At 39.7% G+C, this 20,539-nt stretch overlaps 1 protein-coding gene across 7 annotated transcripts in view; it reads right to left on the reverse strand.

The window, feature by feature from the left end:
- Positions 1–20,539, reverse strand: part of dlgap1a (discs, large (Drosophila) homolog-associated protein 1a) — an 811,451-nt gene that overhangs the window by 592,126 nt on the left and 198,786 nt on the right. The window lies entirely within an intron of this gene.

The raw sequence follows: 20,539 nt of genomic DNA on the forward strand, positions 1-20,539 counted from the left end.
TCACACTGGAGTGGTGCCAATCGGTGTATTCGTGAGAAGCAGTCTGAAAGCATCCAGTAGAACTGAAGATGGATGCTGGTACTCAGGAGCTGAGAGCAATGCAAGTTTAGTTTTCAACCTGAAACCTTAACCCACTTTCTACACATGTTGCCTGACCTGCCCAGTGTTTCTAGCTACTTTTCTGTTTCAACTTTCTTCCCCAAAAGTCTTATGGCTGCTGTTGTTTCCATGTTGTCCCTGCCAGAAGGTTTAATTTTCTAACAGAAGTGAAGGGACAGGTTTGTCTCGTTGCCTCTGACTCTTCCCTTCCCATCTTCAACTTCTCAGCTTCTGTATCAGGCATAGTCTAGTGACATTAACATTCATCATTGTCTCTGTACTTTCACAGTTACATTGCACATATTACTCCTACCCTGCTTTCAGTAAGGACTATATTCCAAACTCCTTATTTGTTTGTCTACATCACATCTGTTCTACTGATACTGGAACATCAGGACTGATAAAGGGTCTGGGCATGAAACATCAACTGTTTATTCATTTACATAGATGCTGCCTCATCTGTTGAGTTCCTCCAGCAGCTTGTGTGTGTTACTCCGGATTTCCAGCATCTGCAGAATCTCTTCTGTTTAGAATTAATTGCTAGGTAGTTCATGCAATCCATTGATTTACCGACTGGCCTTCCTCAAGTAGGTTTCTCTGTGTTCATCTACTCCCACTAACCAATTTTACATCCAATCTCGTGCTCTGTCACCTCTGGTCCAATTTACAAATGCAAAGTCCATTCTCTTGAAAAGGTTACCCTGACTTCTATATGATCAACACAGGCTGCTGGCAACTTGTAACCACCTGAACTGGTCTCTTAGGAATGCTGCATTAACAAGTAGATAGATAGATAGATAGATAGATAGATAGATAGATAGATAGATAGATAGATAGATAGATAGATAGATAGATACTTTATTCATCCCCATGGGGAAATTCCAACTTTTTTCCAATGTCCCATACACTTGTTGTAGCAAAACTAATTACATACAATACTTAACTCAGTAAAAAATATGATATGCATCTAAATCACTATCTCAAAAGCATTAATAATAGCTTTTAAAAAGTTCTTAAGTCCTGGCGGTAGAATTGTAAAGCCTAATGGCATTGGGGAGTATTGACCTCTTCATCCTGTCTGAGGAGCATTGCATTGATAGTAACCTGCTGCTGAAACTGCTTCTCTGTCTCTGGATGGTGCTATGTAGAGGATGTTCAGAGTTATCCATAATTGACCGTAGCCTACTCAGCGCCCTTCGCTCAGCTACCAATGTTAAACTCTCCAGTACTTTGCCCACGACAGAGCCCGCCTTCCTTACCAGCTTATTAAGACGTGAGGCGTCCCTCTTCTTAATGCTTCCTCCCCAACACGCCACCACAAAGAAGAGGGCGCTCTCCACAACTGACCTATAGAACATCTTCAGCATCTCACCACAGACATTGAATGACGCCAACCTTCTTAGGAAGTACAGTCGCCTCTGTGCCTTCCTGCACAAGGCATCTGTGTTGGCAGTCCAGTCTAGCTTCTCGTCTAACTGTACTCCCAGATACTTGTAGGTCTTAACCTGCTCCACACATTCTCCATTAATGATCACTGGCTCCATATGAGGCCTAGATCTCCTAAAGTCCACCACCATCTCCTTGGTCTTGGTGATATTGAGACGCAGGTAGTTTGACCATATCACAAAGTCCACAAGTATGTCACAAAGTATGTCATAACATGGAAGAATTCCTAGATCTTTTTCTTTTGGGTGTCACTGCAAAGAAGCTAAGCTGTTGGATCCAAGCTTCAATTACTTCCTTCTTTGCTAAGTTTTCATCTAAACCTTTTCTTAACCAAATAGCCTGATTGATGTGCATTGTAATAAAGGTTCTCTCTTTATTCACGCAGTTTATGGCAATGATGCAGAAATGCTTAGAAATTCTTAAGACTGACCAACAATTCAATATTTTCAAAATAATACATCAACTTGAGGGCTTAATGGCATTTTGCAAATGTATATCATTCCACACAGTCAACTTCCAGATATTATTTTTATCTCAACATCAGAGAAATAGGCAGTTGACAATAATAACCTAAATGCAATGAGGTCAACATCAACTATCGTTTTATGTATTTTTAACCAGATACGACAGCTGATAATTATTACAGTGTGATATTGTGTTGTAACTTCTTTTGTGTTCTTGAACAAAGAGCAATAAAAAGAAGTGACCTCCGAGTGGTTGCCATCTAGAGTATTACCAGCAATTTATGATGGGGTAATGGAAATCCTTTCTCCTTATCACTACCCTGTGATTCAGATTGCCTTCACAGACAATCAGAAAATTTTTGCTGGAGGATCAAATGACCTCTGTAATACAGATGACAGCTCTGGAAAGAGTTGTCACTGAAGACCCTTACCTGCATTCAACACTGACACTTTGCAGATTACCTGGCAACTCATGCCATCATGCATTCAGACGCTAACATGATAGGAGAGGCGATCACATTTGGTTTGTCATCTGCATTAACAGATGACTGAAAGTTTCTAACTCAATCAGAATGTCACGTTTCTTCTTCAGACAGTTAAGCATTACTTGTGGTTACTATAAAAAAAAATCTGCTGGTCTTGTCTCCACTTCAAACAGGAATGCTCAAGTGTATTACAACAAAAAGCTTGTGGAGAGAAAACAACCTGGAAATCTCTGGTGATATTCACATTCTATTAATGTATAGGATGGGGAAGAGCGTTGGGTTAGTCTTAGTGACATAATAATGTGCTAAAAGAAAGCAGCTCCTGACTTTCTGCAGGTTAATATGATCCAATGAGAGAAATTGGAGAGGTTAAAAGCAATTTCCACCAATTCTTTTCAGTTATTGAGATAAGAAAGAAGATTGGCTGATTCAGAGTTCCTAAGGTTTAAATATAACTCTTCTTTTTAAAATAAAGCACACTGACAAAATGCAACAGTGAAATGATGTAGTTTCAGCAGCCAAGTGAAAATATTCTGGAACAAAACAAAATATAGTTCTGCTCAGAAATCTTTTTGTGTCTTTGGCATAGACCAATTTCACCTTTGCCCACCCCCACCCCCCCACCACCTACCCAAACCTAGGTTCTAGAACAAGAGCTATGCCGTCAAGAGAATAATTAATAAAAGCCTTGTTTTTTATGCTGTTAATGGAATAAACAGGATAAATGGGACTAGGCAGTTTAAATGCTTTGACATAGAATAGATAGGCTGAAGGGTTTGACTCGGTGCTGTAGTTTGCTATGATCCACAACTCTAAACCATGTTTTGGAATGAATGTATATTACCTATTATTAAGAATAAAAAAATAGACTTCTTGCCAGAGCTGGTAATGAAAACATCTAATGAAATTTAAAAATAGCACATCACTTCTGGAATAATCATATTAAGCGTTGATCATGATCTTTTTAATATAAATCATTCTTGTAAAATTAATTCCAAATTTCCCAGTTATAACAAATCCCTCCACCCACTCCTCGCCCCCTCATAAGTACTGGAGCTGATGTGTAACGTCAACTAACACCTCTAGGTTTATTTCAGTTGCTAATCAGTGCTAGATATTTGATTTTTAAAATACATGCTCATGGTAGACTTGAAGGCATCTGAAGCTTTCCCATTCCTCATAGAGTATTTACGTTATCATCTTACTTTTTTATCTGACTCTCAAGGAAAGTGAAGTTAATCTTGGCAAAATTCTATTGTTAAACTAATTAACTTCACTGCATGAATTCCCATAATCATCAACCTTATTGCTATTCATTTTCATGGCTATTTTGTTAGCAATGTAGAAATGGTTGCAATCTGTCATGTGAATTGTCAGTACCAACAAAATGGATTAGAGTCATCAAGAAAATAAAGAAGCTTTCTATGGTCTTTCAAAAATTATGGGTTGAATGATTTCTTATCTTCCCAAGTTTCTGATATTTTGAAAAGTCATTGTTTTATTTATTACCAAAGCACAGATAAAAGGCCACCAGCAAACTGCTAAAGCATTTATATGTTGCATGTCATGACTTCCGGACATTCCAGCCCACTTTACAGCCAATGAACTATTTTGATATGTGGAAAAATGACAGCAGATTGTGCATGATAATAACAGCAATGTATTATGTATTTCCCATAAAACCTAAAACTATTTTAAAACACTTAGAAAACTGTGTAAGCCGAATAAAGAAAAATAATATACTGGACATACTCAGCAGGGGTGTTAGTATCTGTCAGGAAAGAAACGATGTAAATGTTATGAGTGAATAGAATTATTGTAACCTGCTTGAATTAGTTGTGCAGGGAGTAAGACATTTAATCCATATAATGTGTGAGCTACATTAATTATACATTCCTTCCGTCACCATGACCTTTTTGTTAAGAGCACAATATACTGGAAATACTCGTAAAATCAGACAGCATCTGAGGAGAGAGAAACAGAATTAATGACTCAGATTGATGACATGTTTTAGAGTTCTAGTGATTGACTTAATTCTCCTTCCAAACATGCTGTTTGACTCAGTGAATACTTCAAACTTTTCCAGTTTTTATTTTTAGATTTCCAGCATTTGCAGTACTTCTCTTTTTGATTTATTTTTGTTAAAGACAGACTGGTTGCAAAATGCAACTCAAAGGAATGGAGGTTCTTTGACAAGCACTGTAGATTTAACATTAATAATGAAAATGGCATTTTGAATGCTTCAGCTATGATATCTAAGTGCGCAAGAGGAAAGAAAGCAACAGCTGGCACCAGAGCAGGAGTGCCCACACCTGCCATTATACTTCATTTGTAATCAGGAACCCCAGTGTATCAACATGACAATGACAAAAAACAACTGTCTCCAGGGTCTCCGAGGCATCTAAGAATCAGGTGGTGAGGTGTGCCAGATGCTATACAGATGGATTCTCCATTCGAAGGTCAATACAACCAGGGAAAGTTACGTTCCTCAGTGTTATCCACAGCAATGCGGTCATCATTATCTAGCGAGGTAATGATTCCACTTCAACATTCAGCTGAGTGCCTTCCCATGAAGGTATGAAGTGAGTGAATGGGGCACATTTTGACAGCAACAGTGAATGGTGGTGAGCAATAGCTAATAGGAGTAAAAGGCTTTGATGAGAAGTCCATCATAAATCAAACTTTGACAATCGTCTATAGATATGTGGTAGAGAGTATATTGGCTGGCTAGATCACAGGCTGGTATAAAAACATTAATGCCCTTGAAAGAAAAATACTACAAAAAGTGGTAGATATGGCCCAGTCCATCGTGGCTAAAGCCCTCCCCAACATTGAGCATATCTACATGGGGCATTGTTGCAGTAAGGCAGCATCTATCATCAGGGACCCTCGTCACCCAGGTCATGTTCTCTTCCTACTATTGCCATCAGGAAGAAGGTAGAGGAGCCTTAGGAACCACACCACTAGCTTCACGTACAGTCATTACCCCTCAACCATCAGGCTCTTGAACCAGAGGGGATAATTTCATTCAACTTTTCTTGTCTCAACAGTGAACTGTTCCCACAACCTATGCTCTTTCAAGGACTCTTCATCTCATGTTCTTGATATTTATTGCTTGCTTGGTTATTTATTTATTTTGTTTGCTTGTTTATTTATTATTTGTTTATCATTTTCTTTTGTATTTGCAAAGTTTGTTACTTTTGGCACACTGGTTGTCAGTCCTGTTAAGTGTGGTCTTTCAATGATTCTATTATGTTGTTGGATTTACTGATCATGCCTGCAAGAAAATGAATCTCAGGTTTGTATATGATGACATATATGTACATTGTTAATAAATTTACTTTGAACTTTTAAATAAGTATGAATACTTGTCAGAATCACTTGCAAGCAAATGGACCAGAATTCCAGGTGAATGATCCTCCTTGGCCTCCTCCTAACGCTAATCTTACCAACCCCCTTGGCTTTCTCCTGAGGTTCCAACCATTATAGCTGACTGCACATAATACTGAGTAGTGACTAAGAGCTCTGGATGAAGCATAGGCCAAACTAGATAGCAAACTTGATCTATTATTGGAGATTTGTGTTAATGAACTTGATGTCCCTCTAACTAAATTGTTCCAGTGCAGTGATAACACTATAGAAAACTGCACCGGTGACATGACAAGAGCAGTTTCTTATTATCCCATTGGCCTACCCTCCATCCATATCATAGTGATGCAAGCTGTCATCAATAATGGAACCAATCAGAATCTATTGATCAATAACATGCTCACTGATGGTCAGCTTGGATTTTTACCCAGAACACTGGCAAAATGATTGGCTGACATGTTGACAGGTCAAAGAACCTGCTTCCATGTTTATCTCACTGCGAATGTAGTGATGCTGCTCCAAATCATTTCACAGCCTCAGTCCAACATGGACCAAAGAGTTTACTTCCAGATTTGAATTCAAGGGAATTGTCTTGGCACCAAGGCAGTAGTTGATAAAGTATCGCATCACTTGGTAAAACTGGTCAATAGGAATCAAATGAAAAATTCCTCACAGATTAAAATCATGCCTTGCAAATAGAAAGACAGTTTGTTGGTCATCAGTTATTCTGGTTGCAGGATAGCATTGCAGGAGTTGAACAGAACAGTGACCTAGGCTCAGCTACAAGCATTGATGACTTTCCTTCCATAACATAGCCAGAGCTGATTGTCTATATTGATGTTTGCACAGTTTCTGTTTTCATTTCCTCACATGATGCAGAAACCCATGGCCAAGTACTAAATAACATTCAAATACTTGCATTAAGTAGCAAGTAATAATTGTCCAACACAATTAACAGGTAGAGACCATCAATTGTTCCCTTTGACGTCTCTATCAACAAATACCCTAAATTCAACATCCTGAGTGTCACAATTGATTGGCTATTCAACGAGAACAGCTAAATAAAGAGTTCACATGCACAGGTTAGTGGTTGGGTATTTTATGCTGATTATCTCAATAAATAAATAATTCAAATTACCAAAACCTTTCTGCTATCTGCAAAGCACAACAGGGGTGCAATTAAAGCAACCACAAATATGGATAACGGCAACTGCAACAACATTGTAAAAGCTTGACAGGATCATGGCTGAGGATTATTTGCTGGGGTAAGTGATGTCAGTAAAGAAAAGCAGAGATTGATTTGAATACCGTAGATGTCGGATTATAAGCTGCTACTTTTTTCCCACATTTTGAACAGCTTTGAACACTGCGGCCTTTAATACGAGCGGCTAATACATGATTTTTTTCATGCCGCCAAAAACATTTTGCCTCGTAACAGTAGACCAATAAAATTGATGAGTAGTTCACAGAGGTCCAATGAAATTGTACGATAAATCAAGCGCACTTTCACAATTAAATTATTGTAAATCAGTCATTTGTACTCACCCTCATCAACATGGAAAACACTCGAAGAAAAGCATTGTGCTGCCTTTATGGCAGTTATTTAGTTTATAATATTTTCGCTTAGTAATTCATTTTCTAATTAAAGTTAGAAGTGTTTTAACTATATTTGTTTTCTGTACTACATCACGGGATGCTATGACGTCACACCCGGTTTCGCCGCGTCTTGTGGGAAAAATGCCGTTTGCGATAAACGGGACGGCGGGGGGCGAGCGGCGGAGCGGCGGAGCCAAAACGCTGCTTTTAAGTTAAAGGCGATCAATAACTTTTCCTGGTAGGCTGCAGTATATATATTTTTTACCAGTCGTTAGGAGATATTGGAATGTTGTTCAGTAAAAAAGTATACGCAACGTATATTTAAAAGTAGCCGCGTTACAGGCACGGTTCGAAAAAAAGCATTTGCAATATGTATTTGTTTATGTTACCATATGGATTTAATTAAAAGTTAAAAAATCCTCACGTGTAATATCTTTCTGTGTAAATATCTCATATTACAACGTGGGACACCTGCGGCCGAAAATCCGGTGCGGCCGAAAATCCGGTGCGGCCTAAAATCCGGTGCGGCCTGTACAAGTAAAAAATTGATTTTCTTTCTAAAATTAGAGCCAGCGGCTTTTAATCAGGTGCGCTCTGTAGTCCGGAATCTACGGTAATTCTTAATGACAGTGAAGTACAGGGCCAGCAGCAATTACAATGATATGGCTAGGGGATTCGGAGCTGCTACTGGGTTCTTTAGTATGAGATTAGAAGTACCTAACTTGAATCTAACTAAACTTGAATCAATAAAGGATGCCCAACTACTGTGGCAGGGTTTGAATGCTATCACCTCTTACAAAATGAAACATATAAGATTATTAAGAGATTGGAGGCAGGAAGCATCTTCCCGCTGATGGGTGAGTCTAGAACTAGAGGCCACAGTTTAAGAGTAAGGGTAGGCCATTTAGAAAAGAGATGCGGAAAAACTTTTTCACCCAGAGAGTGGTGGATATGTGGAATGCTCTTCCCCAGAAGGCAGTGGAGGCCAAGTCTCTGGATGCATTCAAGAGAGAGTTAGATAGAGCTCTTATAGATAGCGGGGTCAAGGGATATGGGGAGAGGGCAGGAACGGGGTACTGATTGTGTATGATCACAGTAAATGGCTGTGCTGGCTAGAAGGGCCGAATGGCCTACTCTTGCACCTACTGTCTATTGTCTATCATTCAACCCCTTTGATTGATTCCTCATTCTTTGTGGTTTGACATTTTGTGGAACTGGCTTTCCTGATAGAACTTGCAATGGGTTGTCTGCTTCAACACAAAACAAAGCTGGATCAGGCATTGACCCTCTTACTTGGGAATAAAGTGATGAAAAAATCTGCTTCAGGTGCACAGAACAGATGCCTCTTGCTTCTTCATACCTAGTATAGTTGGCACATTTTGTCTATGATGTATCTGCTCTTCTGGTTGCCATTTTGGTGCTTAGCATTGTTAAGCCCTGACAGTCTATGTCAAAGCAGCTAAATTTCCTGACAAATATTTTTCTGTTGCTCTAAAAATTCATTGTGTACATTTTGGAAGCCATTTTGTTACAAATGCTTTTTTCAGAAATTAAATTTTAAAACTGTCCAGATACTTTGCAGATCAATATTTTGCTATAATCACTTACAATAGAAGTTCAGAACTGAATATCTGAACGAATGTGCCACAGCTATCATGGACGTTATAAAAACAGTCATAGCTGAGTGTGTCCCCACAAAAATCAGTCAGTCCTCCTCAAACAGAAGCTCTGGATGAGCCATGAGATCTGCAATCTGCTGAGGGACAGATCAGATATACAAATCTGGTGACCAGAGAAGTTACAAAAAGACCAGAAAACCACCTCATGGGTGAATTGGCAATTCTGGACTAAACTTGAATCAATAAAGGATGCCCAACTACTGTGGCAGGGCTTGAATGCTATCACCTCTTACAAAATGAAATCAAGTTACATAGCTGATAGCAAGGCTTTGCTTTCAAATGAACTCAGTTCCTTCTATGCTCACGTTGTCCATCCAGATAGTGAGGGACTGTCACAAACTCCTATGTCCTCCAATGACCGTGTGATTTTAATCTCTGAGGCCAATGTGAGAGCATCCTTCAGGAGGATGAACTCATGGAAAGCATCCGGGCCAGATGGGATACCCAGCCGAGTACCAAAGACCTGTACTGATCAAATGGCTGGAATGTTCACTGAGATCTTTAACTTCTTCCTTCAGCAGTCTGAGGTACCCATCTGGTTTGATCAGGAGAGGATTAGCAACTTTAAACTCTTTGAGGTTGTCATTTCAATGGATCAGTCCTGAGCCTAGCAAGCAAGTGCCTTTACTTCTTCAGAAGTTTGTGAACATTTGGCATGAATTCTAAAACTTTGCAAACTTCTATGAGCACTTCCATATGGAGTGTTGTCGCAGGAAAGTAGCATCCATCATTAGGAATCCCACCACCCAGGTCATGCTGTCTTCTCACTGCTGCCATCAGGAAGAAGATACAGGAGCCTCAGAACTCACACAACCAGCATCAGGAAGTTATTATCCCCTCAACCATTAGGCTCTTGAACCAGAGGGGATAACTCAAGGACTTTTCATCTCATGTTCTTGAAATTTATGGCTTGTTTATTATATATTTTTTCTTTTTATTAATATTTCATTTTTTCTTTTGCATTTGCACACTGGTTGTCTGCCCTTTCAGGTGCAGTCTTTCATTGACTCTATTATGGTTATTGGATTTATTGAATAAATGTCAGCATTGTACAATGTACTTTGATAATAAATTCACTTCGACTTTGAACTTTATAAATGGATTTGGCTCACAAAGTATCCTATTCTATCAATAGAATCATTTTAAAATTTATTTTAGAAATCCAAAACGGGCTTGCCCACAGAAGGCAAAGAGTGGTTTTAGACAGGCCATATTCTGCATGGAGGTCAGTGACCAGTGGAGTGCCTCAGGGATCTGTTCTGGGACCCCTACACTTTGTGATTTTTATAAATGACCTGGATGAAGAAGTGGAGGGATGGGTTCGTAAATTTGCTGATGACACAGAGGTTGAAGGTGCTGTGGATAGTGTGGAGGGCTGTCAGAGGTTAGAGCGAGACACTGACTGGGCTAAGCAGTGGCAGATGGAGCTCAACCCAGATAAGTGTGAGGTGGTTCATTTTGGTAAGTCAAATATAATGGCAGAGTACAATATTAACGGCAACACCCTTGGCAGTGTGGAGGATCAGAAGGTCCAAGTCCATAGAACACTCAAAACTGCTGCGCAGGTTGACTTTGTGGTTAAGAAGGCACAAGGTATATTGGCCTTCATCAATCATGGGACTGTGTTTAGGAGCCGAGAGGTAATGTTGCAGCTATATAGGACCCTAATCAGACCCCACTTGGAACACTATGCTCAGTACTGGTCGCCTCACTATAGGAAGGATGTGGAAACCATAGAAAGGATGCAGAGGAGATTTACAAGGATGTTGCCTGGATTGGGGAGCATGCCTCATAGGAATAGGTTGAGTGAACTTGGCCTTTTTCCCCTGGAGTGACAGAAGATGAGAGGTGACCTGATAGAGGTGTATAAGATGATGAGAGGCATTGATCGTGTGGATAGTCAGAGGCTTTTTCCCAGAGCTGAAATGGCTAGCATGAGAGGACACAGTTTTAAGGTGTTTGGAAGTAGGTACAGAGGAAATGTCAGGGGTAAGTTTTTTTATGCAGAGTGTGGTGAGTGCATGGAATGGGCTGCTGGCGACGGTGGTGGAAGTGGATACGATAGGGTCTTTTAAGAGACTCCTGGACAGGTACATGGAGCTCAGAAAAATAGAGGACTATGTGTAATCCTAGGTAATTTCTAAGGTAAGGACATGTTCAGCACAGCTTTGTGGGCCGAAGAACCTGTATTGTGCTGCAAATTTTCAATGTTTCTATGTATCTAAATAACATGAACCACCTGCTACTAAAATAATTGTTCTGACTACTGTATCTATGTAAACTAATCTTTCATTGTAATCAAAATTTAGCTTATTTTAGATGTGTTCATTCTCTACAAAGTGAAAGACCATTTCCAGGCTTTACAACCTCATGTTAATTCTGATTTCTTTCAGAAATGTAGCTACCATTGGAAGTATAACTAGAATCTTCCAAAATCAAAAAAAGTTGCAATAGATTATCAGTTTTAACAATTGAGAGCATGCTACAAACTGAGCAGTGGAAAGTGTTTATTTTATTTGAACTTTGTTGAACATGTAATAGGAATGCTAATCAGAATAATATTTAGTAAGTGGGAAGAATATCCTCTGTAAACTCAAGGATGCAATAACAATTCTGGCGACTCATTAAAATTAAAATTATCTTTGTGTCATCCTGTGGAATAATGTCCTATTACTTTGATGTGACAAAATTAATCTAATTTAATCCAGAAATGTCTTGAAGATCACTTTTGATTTTTATAGTGAAACCAAAGAACGTGACAATCTTCCTATGGATGCATCTCATTGGCATCTCATTGGCATCTCATTGGGATGCCTCAGTCTTCCTACTATCGTTTCTTTTATTGCTTCATGATATTACTCACCTTTCATTCAAGATTGGTTTCCTTTCATATTTCATTGATGTAAAGTAGTTATTAATTATCTCTACAAATTTAATTTTCATCTTCCCTTCAGATAACATTCCTTTTAAAATATCTCTTTGATTGCTTTAGGTGAACCATTGTAACATTCTGTTGATCATAATATTTTGTAAAGAGAGGTCATTGTCCCTTTCAGACCTTTTGTTTTTCCCTCATCTTAGATGTTTTCTCATTATTCTTGAAGCTCTTGTTCAAAATGTACTTACCTTAATTATCTTACCTTATTTCCATGACTATTGTGGCAGTTCCATCTCATTATTTCCATCAAATTACTCTTTTGGTTTTCTTTAAAACATGCTCCAGTAAGTCATAATTTTTTCAGGCTGAAATAAGATCTAAGTTTGTCCACATTCTCTTCCAGATGAAACACTGGTGCTTTAAAGCTTACTTGTTTCCTTCTCTATTGGCAGCTTAGATGTCAAATGGATAAAACACACTTTTTCAACAGTGTCACTTGAGCCTCAGTTGCAGCACAATCATTCTTAGCTATACCTTCTTATCATTCTCACTTAGCCATAAATAACAAGATTGTCTGTATTGCTTTGACAGAAACCCCAGTGGCAGAGCTGGCTGTGCATTCTTGTCCTACATGCCTGGATATTTTAGCACTTCTTTTTAATTGACATCAAAGTCCAAGACTAATGTTTTTTTTTGCTTTTAATATAACAAAACAAATAAGCAACATTTGAATGTGTGATTCCAAACAAATCCATGCTCTTAATTGTGTAAGATAACTTACCATTGCCCATAAATGTTTGTGTCCTGAATGCACTGTGTGAATCATTTCTATGTTTATTAAATAATATAGATCAATGATTAGTCATTGAGACATTTTGCCACATTCATTCAAAATAATTCTTTGCAAATCAATTTGTGCATCAAATTGTAATGAAGCAGGTTTTCAAATTCAACTTCAAGTTTATTGTCATTCAACCATACGCATGTATACTGCTAAATGAGACAACCTTCCTCCTGAGCAAGGTGCACAACACATTATATATAACTCATGCACATAAACATAACATTACCATAAATAACTTAGCAAATATACGATACAAGTTAACAAGTAAACAGTATGATGCTACTGGAGATCTGCATGTGGCATGGAACTCAGCAGTCTTACAGCCTGGGGCAAGAAGTTGTTTCACTTCCCAACAGTTCTTGTTGTAATGCTACAGTAATCTCTGCCTGATGGTAAAGAGGTTGTTGCATGGATGGATAGGAGGGATCACTGACAATGCTAAATGCACTGGGAACACAGCACTCCTGATAAGTATCCCTAATGGATGGAAGTGAGACGCTGATGATCCTCTCAGTAGTCCTCACAATTCTTTGTAGGGACTTGCAGTCAGATGCCCTGCAATTCTAATACCAGACATTCTCAGAGGCGCTCCTGTAAAAATTGATTAAAATGGGGGTGGGAGACATTGGAGCCTCATTTGCCTCGGTCTCCTTCAGAAGTGGAAATGCTGCTGTGCTTTTGTTGACCAAAGTGGTAGTGTTGAGGGACCAGGTGAAATCGTCCATTAGAGGCACTCCCAGAAACTTAGTGCACTTAACTTTCTCCATGGAGAGGCCGTGTATGAGCAGTGAGCAGTGATCAGCTGACATCTTCCTGCAGTCCACAATCATTTCTTTGACTTTGTATTCATAATTCCATGTTTTACAGTCATTAGAATGCTGCTACTATCAGTAATATTTTACATTAGCTCAGTTTAATTTCAGCACTTTGGATAAGGTATCATGTTACTCAAAACCCAAGAGATTAATTTTTCCCCAGGCAGATTAATGGTCCATATTTGGTAGGGTAGGAATTGCTACTGCTTAATTTCTTATCTGTTCATAAAAGTGTAAGATGACTCACAACACCACCAAAACCAGGAATAAGTCTCCCAAAGTCTACAGCCAAAACCATAAAAGCTAATCCATTAATGGATGAAGATTAATTACAGATGATAGGTATATTTTAAATTTGCGTGGAAGAGCGAAGTCAATGGATTAACTATCTTAACTTTATTCCCTCTACCACAATGGGTGGGAGGACATTCGGTAAGAAACTAAATCACTAGAGATGGGTAATCTGTTTTTAATATTCTATGAATGGGCTTAATTCCATTTTGAACAGGGCTTTTGGGTAGATAATAAGAAAATGCTATCAAGAAGCAGATCAGAAGTTTGAATATGTTAATAAGACTGTACCACAAATCTTAAGTGCCATTGGATGTAATGTCTGTGAGCAGGGCCTTGAGAAACTCAACAGCTTAGTAAAGGTGATAGCAATCAGATCCAATATGTACGTGTTTTTCTATCATACTTGTAAGCCAGAAGGAGGAAGTGTGATTATCATCAACCCTTCAAGCAAACTGCGGCAATCTGCATCCTTGATCATAATCTAATCATCTTTCTAATTGTCAGACACATTCTCTCCAATGTTTATCCTACTATCTATTAATCAAGTATTTCTTAATGCCTTGTAACCCTCAGAATATTTTTACTGATTTATGATTCTCTACAAAAAGCTTTCCTGCTCACTTAGACATTGGATTCATAGTTGTGATTATATTACAAGCCTATATGCTATCCTTATTCCTTATCTTGTAATTGTGATACCCTACTTATTTTATCTTTTATCAGGGATTATTTCTAACTAAATCCTGTTTCTCCACTTTATTATTTTAAGTTCTATGGATAATATCCTTGCAGTTTATTGTTGGGGTACTGGTTTCACTTAGTTCACAGGGTTTCCATTTCAATCGTACAACTTTGAGAAGTTTGGGTTGAGATTTGGGAAGGGAAGGAAATTGCCAATGTTTAAAGTTTTAAAGCTGTTAATTATGATTAATTATTTTCACATCTACTAATCTACACATCAAATTACCTAGCATTTATAACCTGCTTTACTGGTTTCATCATTATTGAGCCATTTGCATTGCTTTTTATTTGCCAACATGTGCATGGTAACAAAATAGTCACATTGATGGATTGGGTGTTAAGCATCTGGACTGCTAATTCAGTGCTATGAGTTCAAATCCACTGCGGTAGTGGTGAGTTTACATAAACTAATTAAATAAACTGGAATAAAAATAAACCTTTGTGGGTGACCATGATCATGAAACTAATGAGATTGAATTAAAAAATCTATTTAATTCACTAATTCTATTCAGAAAGGGGAACCGGCTCCTTTACCTCCTTTGAACAATATGTGACTACAGACCAACCAACATGGTGAACTTCTAAAAGGGCCCAGCTATTATGTTAAGGAGATATTATTGATGAACAAAAAAAGATGGCTTTGCCTGGAGTATCTACTGATTGTGAATGAACCAATGAAAAAAAAAACACTGGAATATCTATGACTTGGAAGCCAAAAAAGCTGGAGATCAGCTGAATTGTATGCTTTTTTAATTTCTAAAATGGACTCTGCTTTCAAATAAGAGCACAGCCCAGGACAAGAATCTGATCATTACTAACTTGAGTCTTGTTAACATGATGAATGAAGCTTGTGTGTTGCTAATTAAATTTGTATGGGCAAAAGTATCTTTTAAATAGTTTGGTCCCAACTTGTAGGACTCATGTAATTTCCCTTGCAATTAATAATCCCTTGTGACAGAGAATTTCTAGGTATTACGCCTCCTACAACATAAATAGAAATAGAGACACAAGAGAGTGCAAATTCTGGAATCTGGTAGAAACTGGAACAAAAGAAAAACAAACTGCTGAAGGAACTCGATGGGTTGAGCAGCAGCTGTGGAGGCAAAGGCATAGTCAAGAGTGAAACAACATCGATGCCGGAATCTTCTGCTACTAATTTTAGAGTTAAAAAAATGGAAATCAACTTTATATCGAGGTAAGCACTTTGGAATTCCTTACACTGTGGAATAGCAGACTGCTGGCCAGCGGATGTCGTTCTCAAAAGGGCAGCACTTGGCTTCCATGGGCTAGATACTCTCACTATGATGGGGATGGTTGTGCTTCTAAATATTCAACAGTGCCAGTAGCCATAGAGAGGTGACTACACACTTCAGCCTGGGGCTGAAATTTGGTGACAAAGCAAAATGGGTGCAACAACAGATAAAGTCTAAAAAGCGACAAAAAATTATACCTGCCAGATGTTTAACTAATATGCAAATCCTAAGCAGAAGCAGACACCTTGAAAGCATCACCTTTGGTTCAACTAGAAACTGAGTGTCCGTCATGCGCCTCATTGGACAAGACACAGCAAATGCTGGAACCTGGAGCAACAAACTCTCTGCTGGAGGACCTCACTGGGTCAGGCAGCACCTGTGGAATAAAGGAATTGTTGATGTTCAGGCTTGAAACCTGTTGCAGGGTTTGACACTAAACATTAAAAGATTCCTTTCCTGCCTACAGGTGCTGCTCACCCTGCTCTCTTCTTCCAGTAGATTGTTTATTGCACTTCATCAGATAACTCAGAACCCACAAAACAGGAGTGAAAACAAATCATCCTTGATTTTGGAGTGCAGTATAAGATAAAGAAGGAATTTCAAGCACTCTTGTCTCCAAAATCTATCACTTGGAGCTGCATTATAGATAGATAGATAGATAGATAGATAGATAGATAGATACTTTATTCATCCCCATGAATAATTCAACTTTTTTCCAATGTCCCATACACTTGTTGTAGCAAAACTAATTACATACAATACTTAACTCAGTAAAAAATATGATATGCATCTAAATCACTATCTCAAAAAGCATTAATAATAGCTTTTAAAAAGTTCTTAAGTCCTGGCGGTAGAATTGTAAAGCCTAATGGCATTGGGGAGTATTGACCTCTTCATCCTGTCTGAGGAGCATTGCATCGATAGTAACCTGTTGCTGAAACTGCTTCTCTGTCTCTGGATGGTGCTATGTAGAGGATGTTCAGAGTTATCCATAATTATCTCCATATCTGTACCATAGACTCCTGTGGAAATGAGTAAGACCATAAGACCATGTGATATAGGAGCAAAATTAGGCCATTTGGCCCATCAAGTCTGCTCCACCATTCCATTATGGCTGATTTATTATCCATTTCAACCCTATTCTCCTGCCTTCTCCCTGTAACCTTTGACTCTGACTAACCAAGAACAAATCAATCTCCACTTCAAATATAATAAATGACTTGGCCTCCAACGCCATCTGTGGCAATGAATTTCACAGATTCACAACCTCTGGCTAAAGCAATTCCTCCTCGATTATGATGATGATGGCATCCGTTAGTCTCGCGAGACCATGGATCTGCGCCTGGGAAGTCTTACTTCAGTCTATGTTGGTAGAGCAGCGTCTGTTGTGGCTGTAGAGGCCCACATGGGAGTGACAGTCTCAGCTGCACTTGTAGGCACTGTCCTTCGGTGTTGGTCTTGATGCTGTTTTTTCGGCGAGTGCGCTTCAGCAGCAAGCCTCAGCTTCTCTTCTCCCCTTTTTAGGCCTCAGCGTAGTTCCAGCCTCCAGCGAGAGCAATCGCTTGCAATGTCCTCCCACTTCTCGACGTTCATGTTCAGTGACTTCATGTCTCTCTTGCAGATATCTTTGAAACGAAGATGGGGCAGCCCTTCTGCTCTCTTGCTGGAGGCCAGTTCCCTGTACAGCAGGTCTTACGGGATCCTCCCGTCTGACATGTGGTTTACGTGGCCCAGCCAGCGGAGACGGCGTTGTTGGAGCAGGGTGAAGAGGCTGGGTATCTGGCGCAGGCCAGGACCTCATTGTTGGTGACTCGGTCAGTCCACTTCATGTCCAGGATGCGTCTCAGGCTGCGAAGGTGGAAGATGTTGAGACGCCGCTCGTCTGAAGTCGAGGCTCCGGGTCTCGCTGCCGTAAACCAGTGTGCTGAGGATGCAGGCTCTGTAGACTGCAATCTTGGTGTGCGTCATCAGCTTTCTGTTCTGTTACGAACGTGCCACAACTCTGAGGGGTCGAAGGGTACAAAGTCGCCCCCTCCTTTTTGAGAATCGCAAGATCGCTATTAATTCGGGTCTGGGACCCAGAAAATGAGAGAGAATCCACAAGGTTTTGGAATGTGTCCTGGTCTCAGCGAAAACAAAACCCCTGATAACGGCCATTGTCTCTTGGAGATGGAATTGTAAGCTAAGATCACAACTCTTTAGTTTTTGTTTGCTGAAGAAAAGGAATAAAAATATGTGGTTATTAAATTGGAGTCTGATACTACAAGAATTTATTAAGGTACAAGATGTTAAGATATTAAAGGAAGTGACAATATAATCGCTAACTGTTTAGATGCTGAATTGAATGTATAACTGTATTACTCTGTAGTGGAAAAAAAACTCTTTTGTATTGTGTTAGATTCTGAAAATCCTGTAAGACTCTGTGTAAATTCATTTTTTACCGATGGTAAAAATCTTTGAAGGAAGGGGGTGTTACGAACGTGCCATAACTCTGAGGGGCTGAAGAGTACAAAATTTCTCCTTTTTGAGAATCGCAAGATCGCTATTAATTCGGGTCTGGGACCCAGGAAATGAGAGAGAATCCACAAGGTTTTGGAATGTGTCCTGGCCTCAGTGAAAACAAAACCCCTGATAACGGCTATTGTCTCTTGGAGACAGAATTGTGTATTGAGTACTGTACTATTCATTGAAGCCCCTCAGGGGACGACCAGAGTGGGCTGGTTGAGGAATTGCATCATCCCAACCTGATTGACATCTGAGACCCCGTGAGTAAGGATAAAAGAGGGGTCTGGGGAACAACCCCTTTAGATGCACCAGGAGAAACGCTAGAAATCCCGTGACAGCGTTTAATAGCAACAGCCGGTGGGGGGCTCACGTGCATCCTTTCCCTTGCCTGGGACTGGCAACCTCACCACGGAAGAATGGCTTAGCTAAAGGAGAGGCCACAAGTGAACGGCCACACCAACGAGACTCTGACGGATCGAAATCATAAAAGGAATTGGCAAGTTTCTAAAAATCTCTCTCTCGACTCCAACCAAGACTGCAGCCTGCATGAACTGAGTGACTTTTATATTTCCATCGGACAATACATTTATCCCCTAGACAACGATAGAGCTTATTTCTTTTGATTATTATTATACCCGCACTGTTATAGGGTATATAACTGTTATAGGGAAATAGGGGTGCGATCAGAATTCCCGAGAACTGACGTGGACGTCCTTCTGGGTAACGATTTAGCTGGTGGTGACGTTTGGTCAGCAATGAAGCTGACGAGCCAGCCTGTGAGTGTTGAGGTCCCGCCCCTACATTCCAAGATCTATCCCGCATGCGCGATCACTCGCAGCATGTCGAGAAAGGCAGCTGAGAACGAGACCAGTTTAAATCCAGTCAGTATCGATTTGGCTGAGACGTTTTTACTGACCCTGTACCAAGAGGGGTTAGAGGGTGGTAAAACAGAGAATAGGAAAGTGAAAGAGAGTAAGGGAGAGGAGGTAGACCTGCCCTTAGCCAGGAGGAAATTTATAGAGGCACGAAGTAAAGATGAGAAACAGATAAGGCTGTTAAAAGGTCCAGGGTTGGACATAGATGATCTGTCTGGTTTGGCAGAACTGTTTGAAGAAGTTGAAAATTCTAAAGGTGTTCCCGATAATGAAATGAGGGTGGTCCTAGATGAAAAGGATGCCATTACCTTGAAGAAGTCTGCTGGGTTGGCAGATGAGGTTGTTTCAGCCCGCGGGATTGAGTTCACTCCGGAAGGGAGTTGCCCAGAGAGGAACTGGGAGGATCAGAGGAATTTAGAATTTGAAAAGGGTACGGGTATTGAAAGCCTGGAAGAGGCAGATGTCCCGTTTGAGTGTGTTCAAGATGTGGATGCACGTGGTACTGAACCTAGTAATGGAGCTCAGAAAAAGTCTGAGGTATTTGATTCAGTTGAAAAGGAATGCAGTCCTTGTGGGTCAGATGGACTTGGTTCAGTGAAGAAAGGGTTAACCTTGGTAATAGTGGGAAGTGAGAATTCCCAATTGTTTGTTCTCGAAGGTGTGTTAAAAGTTAGTGAGGAGATAAAAGGTGGTGAGGTGAATATTATTATTGAGGGAAAAGTGTAGTTCCTAAATTGAATGAAGAAAATTTAAAGTCTGGATTGATGTCAGAAGCAGCCACCAGGCTACAGAGACAATGGCTTGGTAACACGGTGCCTGCGAATCAATTACAGGTTGAGTTGGAATGTAAAGGTACCCCACATGCTATTGTTATTCAAGAGTGTGCTGTGAAAAAGCAGAATTTGAAATGCTGTTTGAACAAAGAGTTTAAACTGAAAACTAATAGCATGAAGGGTCCTGAAGAGAAAACTAGCAACTTGCTTAAAATTAAAGAATTGTGTGGAAATTCGGAAAATGGTCCAAGTTTGGAACACATTGTTGATAAAATAACTCCTATGAAAGGAGCATGCAAAAGCTTATTCCACACTAGTATACAAGTTAACCACATGGGAGTTAACTGGAAAAGGGGCGAGGGTTGACGGGATGCCATTTTAAATAACAGGATCCAGTTTTAAGGGATTTCGACAAAGCATGTA

Source organism: Hemitrygon akajei, chromosome 1 (genome assembly GCF_048418815.1).
Source record: "Hemitrygon akajei chromosome 1, sHemAka1.3, whole genome shotgun sequence".
Taxonomy (NCBI): Eukaryota; Metazoa; Chordata; class Chondrichthyes; order Myliobatiformes; family Dasyatidae; genus Hemitrygon; species Hemitrygon akajei.